Source organism: Daphnia pulex, chromosome 7 (genome assembly GCF_021134715.1).
Source record: "Daphnia pulex isolate KAP4 chromosome 7, ASM2113471v1".
NCBI classification, from domain to species: domain Eukaryota; kingdom Metazoa; phylum Arthropoda; class Branchiopoda; order Diplostraca; family Daphniidae; genus Daphnia; species Daphnia pulex.
In genome coordinates, this window is record NC_060023.1 from 401,541 (window position 1) to 407,540 (window position 6,000).

Sequence of the window (6,000 nt, forward strand, 5' to 3'; positions counted from 1 at the left end):
TCTAAAATCAATTGAAATCAGCGCTGATTGAAATCATGTAAAGCGTTGATAATTTGTCCGTCAGATGGCTCCGTTGAGTGTTAACAGCTGATTCAGCCATGACATTGAATGATGGTCTTCGTTTTATTGATCATCATCTCGTGGAACTCATAACATGAGAAATGTTTGTGTACAGAAAACGGAACGATAACTCTTTTGTAAACGTGCGTGGCTGCACGAAATAATAATGGAAAAAAAAACAAGAACAAATCAAATTAGAAAATGTGATCGTCTCTCGTGTGATGCGTCTGATCTGTGGTACTACCTCTCCATATTCTCCACTCGATGCTTTTTAACGGGTAAATAAAACTAAGAATAGAAATGCCATGGAAATGCGATGATTATATGGGAGCTTAAATAGTTAAGTTGAACCTGTTCTAAGTTTGTGAAATGCTATCCTGTCTAGCACATGTAAGCCTCCTGTCGATGTATGGTATTTTGTTTGCACAATGTAACCTTTTTCTTTTGTGCAGATTTGAGGCAAGAGCCAGCCATCGTAAAAACATGAAGTGCTGATTTGGTCATCAGTCTGTCTGTCTCACCTGCCGTCACCAAATATCTCAGCATTATCTCAACATCACCGCTTAGGTAATGTTTTTGGATACTATTATTCCTGCATGACCTGCTAGATATTTTATTGTTGCATTGCCTGCATCAATGCAGTGTATTACATAATTTTAACCTTGAATTGACACATTTATTAACAATAACAGTTTACCTTAGTGTCCCGTTTTCAACTTGTCCTGATTTGTTGTTGTTATTCTGTGAATATTTTTCGTATAACCCATTTCCATTTTTTTGTTTAGGTGAAAACATCCAATTCCAATGCAATGGCATTGGAAAAACTACCTATGTCAATCGAGTTGCGGATGTCGATGTTGGCCTAATTCACGAGGACACCCAATGGAATGCAGAAAATCAAGGCCAGCCCGGAATGGACGCAAGTGGAACTACACAACTACAGGCGAGTTTGATCAGCACCCAACCCAGCGTATCCGGCTGTTTCGATGACGATCGCTGATATCCAATTAATGCAAGGTATGAAATCATTTCAATTCTTTTGCCGCTATAGAATATGGCGCAGCTGAGTTTGGAATTCGTTGGCGGTGGTCGAATCGATCGATGACTGAAGCCCAGCTGATATGCAGATGATGCTATTTTTCTTTTAAGTTTGTGATTGGGCATCGTGTTTATTTTTAGGCTTGTTGACTTGATGAATCATTCGCATTTGATTTAGACTTGTGCTTTTCTTATTGCCAAACTGCAGACAAAACTTGTTACTATTTCTGGGGTCCAAGATTTTGTGAGTTTCAATCATTCATTCAGCGGCACTGTCGAAAAAACGAAAGAATTTGTGTGCGGGTTATAGTAATGCTTCGTTTATTCCACCAGAGTTCACCTTATTTATTCATCCGAATCATTCATGTTTTTAAAAAAGCTAATGGGACATGAGGCCTAATCGACTTCATTCTCGCAACTGCTACCATTTTAATTTGGGAAAATAATTCGAGTGACTGATGAGTCAACTTTGTTATCTAATCTTATCGCTCGCACGACTCAACAATTTGACAGCTCAAAACCGTGTGACTTACAATAACGCTCACCGTGCTGGGCTAAACAGTCGGCTTGACAGCTACCTTTTTTTCTTACGCTGATGAACATGAGATGTTATGTCCCTAACAAGGAAAACCAAAAGTAATTTGTTTGCTTTGTTATATGTTTATTTTGAATTCTGAATTGTTATTCAAAGTATCGGTGAAGTTTTTTTTTGTTTGTTTTCATATTTTTATTTGAAATTTGAAGCACATTGTCAGCTAGGTCTCGGTAAACAATAGGAGCGAGTCAAAGGAATTTGGATGGACTTTGTGGAGTTTTCTAAATTCGGGGTGGAGGTTTAAAGGAAAGGAGAAGAGGTAATGGAGAGTGGGAGGTTAAAATTGGTTAAATTTTGCAAGTTTCAAAGCTAGAAAAGAGAAAGAAGGTGAAAAATAGAAAAGAAATTGGGTTGGAATACTGACACGTTCACCCAACCAAACTTAATAATTCGACAACAATTCGACGCACCTTCAACAAGCAAAGCAACTGCATTTCCACAATGGTCTGAAAATATTTCGACAACAGATGTAGCGAGTAAATACTTCGACCTAACCTAACTTAAAATTACCTTAACTAACTTAACCTAATCTTAAAAACTAATTGTCCAAGTACTTTGGCTACACTGTGTCGACGTATTCACGCACCAGTCGAAATGCAGTTGCCTTATGCCGAAGGTACATCGAATCGGTGTCGAATTAAAGTTTGGTCGGATGAAACTTCCAATATCCGACCCAATTGTGAAGGAAGAAGATGACGAAAAAGATAAAAAGAAGAAGAAAAAAAAGATGAAGATAAAGAATTAAGGGGAAGAAAAAGAAAGAAAGAATACTCGGTTTAATTTTCTCTTCCGGTCCTGTCCTGACTACTTCCGGTTTCCACCTTCCTAGCCATCGCGTCATCTCTCGGATCCTCAACACTCTTTTCTCTCAGTTCATTTTCACTCTTGATCTCAACTTCCTTTACACTTTAGCCAGGCCTCCTCTTCTCCTGATATCCAACCTCCTTCCTTGTGAGCTACTGCTTTTAGACTTTGGCCGAACTGGTAATTTCCACTTCAAGACAAGCTGTGCCCACTGGATTGTTAGACTTGTCGTACAGCTGCAGCTTATTGTGGCCGTCGTTCAAGCTGGACACGTCAAGTTTAACGAAGCCGACCGTGGACTTTTTCAAACAGAATTTCGACGACTTTTTTACTTTGATGGTTATTTGACACTCTTCCGGATTTTTAGTCTTGATGGTAAAATCTTTGTTCCACTCCGGCTGGCTGCCGCGGATCGTTTTGGATTTGCCGACTTTCTTGTCCTGTTTGCGGATCGTGTCGCGCCCTTCCTGGACCCGCATGGAAACGTAATAGTTGTCAGAATCCTTGGCTTCCGGCAGATTTACTCCCCTCTGAACTCTGATTTTGAAATCATTGGGTGTCTGATTTCCTTCTTTGCAATCAGGTAGCGACTCTGCTGGTGCTTTCGGTTTCTCATCCATCGCCCGATTCAGTGGAAGTTGGGATTTTTCGGGTTTTGGTGGCAATGCGTGTGGGTCTTTTGGTACTTGACGGGGTTGATTGTCATTCTTCTTGTTGTTAGACGGGGGTACTTCAGCCGGAGTGTCCTTGGGCTCAGAAATGATGTCTGAACGTGGAATGACCTCCGGCAGGTATTTTATCTCTAGCTCAAGACAACTGCCCTCTGGATTGCGACTGGCTTTGTATAGTTGCAGCCTATTGACTTGATTGACTTTCAATGCGGACGCGTAAACTACGACGGATCCAACCGTTGACGTCTCCCAACCCAATTTCGATGACTTTTTCAGTTTAATTGTCATTAGACACCATTCCGGATCTGGAGTCTCGATGGTAAATTCTTTGTTCCACTCCGGCTGGATGCCGAGGATCGTTTTGGATTTGTTGATTTTCTTGTCCTGGACGCGGGTCATGCCGCGCCCATCCTCGACCCACATGATGGAAACTGAAACGTAATATTTGTCAGAAGCCTTGGCTTCCGGAAAGTTTACTCCCCTCAGAACTCTGATTTTGAATTTCCCGGTTGTCTGATTTCCTTCCTTGCAATCAGGTAGCGGCTCTGGTTCTGTTTTCGGTTTCCCATCTATTGCCCGATTCTGTAGAAGTTGAGATTTTTCGGGATTTGGTACTTGGTGGGGCTGATTGTCAATCTTCTTCATCAAATCAGATTTTTCGGGATTTGGGGGCTGTACCTGTGGATCTCCAGCCTTATGACGGAATTGATTATCAGTGCTCTTGGATTGAGCCTTTGACGGCTGTTCCTCAACTTGTTCACTGTCCTCAACTTGTCCACTCTCTGCAACTTTTTCACTCTCCTCAGGTATAATCGTCTCTTCCGCAATTTCAAGTAGTTCGGTTTCACCCACCGGATCTTTATTAGTCACATTTCCGGTGTCGACAATGGTCTCGGACAAACTCTCCGACAGACACACTGGTTTTGTCTCGTCCATTCCAAGTTGTTGGTTGGATGGATGTTCTTCAACCGGAATGTCTTCCTGATTCTCGACCGCAATTTCGTTGGATAAACTCTCGATGGTGAAAATAGCTTCCAGCGTTTGAAACTTGAGACTCTCCGGGTTGTTTTGGATCGTTTCAACGTGTTCTATCGCCACCGGGATCTCATTGGGTTTTTCGACTTTAAGGTCGACTTCCTCGTCATTCCTCGGAACCAGTAGTTGTTCGATTATGTCGGTATGGTTGTTAAGGGATACTCGTAGTTTTTCCACTTCCGCCTGACTGAATGCGATCAGTCTATTCCTGACTTCTATTTCTCGCCTCAGACGCGAACCCTGATTTTTCAAGCGGAGATTTCTCTTTTTAATGTCAGTAATGACACGTTTCTTTTCTTCCAGTTTGCTTTTGGTAGTTTTCAACTCGATGTGGAATTGTCGCACCTTGGAATGGGAGTCTGTCAGTTGAGATTGAACTTGACTCAACTCATTCGCCAAGCGTTCTTTTTCCAATTCGTCATATGTCAAGCGGAGATTTAACTCGCTGATTTCAGTTATTACACGTTTGTTATAATCCAGTTCGCTTTTGGTAGTTGCCAATTCGTCGTGTACGTTCTGAAACATTTGCAGCTTTGATGAGGAGTCTGTCAGTTGTGATTGAAGCAGACTCAACTCATTCTTCAAACGTTCGTTTTCCAACACAGTCAGGTTTTTCTCAATCGCACTGGATTCGATAATTCTATCCCGGTCTTCAATTTTTCGCCTTAACTGCGAGTCATCATTTGTCAAGCGAAGATTTTTCTCTGTAATGTCAGTAATAAGACTTTTCTTTTCTTCCAGTTCGATTTTGGTAGTTGCCAACTCGTCGTGTACGTTCTGAAATATTTCCAACTTTGATGAGGAGTCTGTCAGTTTGGATTGAACTAGACTCAACTCATTCTCCAAGCGTTCTTTTTCCAATACAGTCAGGTTTTGATCATCGTCTTTCGCCATCAAAGGAAGACCACTTTGTTGGTTCAAGTCATCTCCGCTGGGAGTCGAAACACCTTTGTCCATTGCAAGTTTGGTTGCGCAAGAAACGTCAGGTTCAATCTTAATCTGGTTAACAGCCGAAAGCCGAGTTTGTGTATCGGTCTTTCGACTGAATAAATCCATGAAGATACCATCCCTGCCTATGTCCCAGCAGACATAAGCAAAAAGAAAAGCCAATATAGTGGCTGCCAAAATGTCGATCATTTTCACCACGGGTAAATTGGGTGTTTGCAATTGAAAACTGCTATGTAGTCTAATGCCGTTAGGGGTTGCCTATATAGACTTGCCAGGGTAATCCGAATTTGTATCCGTCCATTTCCTCTGTTTTTATCAGATTTCTAATTACGTAAATTCTTTTTAACTTTTCGTATTGATTGTAATTATACTTCAAGAAATAACGCACATTTTTCAATTAGTTTAAAATATATTTCAATTCATTTTAATCTTTTAATTGCATTTTAAAATTTAAAATTAAGGTTTTCGGAATCTTGGTCTGGGACAGGGCGCCTCTAGCGGTTAGTTCACCAACTAAGAAGTATGGAAATCAATTTTTAATCAATTTTAATCGATATCCTAAGTATTGCTAATAGACGAAAAGCTTCGTCTGCTTTAGTTTTCGTTTACAAATTTCAAGTAAGCAAGCATGAAGCATGAGCATGAGCAAGCATTTCAAGTAGCCACTCCATGCTGTTTGGCAGGTAAAAACTCAATAAAAATGGGATGACTATGGAAGCTTAAATAGAAGTTTACTTTGTTCCAATTTTCCAATGATTGTGAATTGTTACTTCCTGCTAGCATTATGTATCCCCTTGTCAATGCATGGCAGTTTGTTTGCACTATAATGTAACCTTTTCCTCTGTGCAG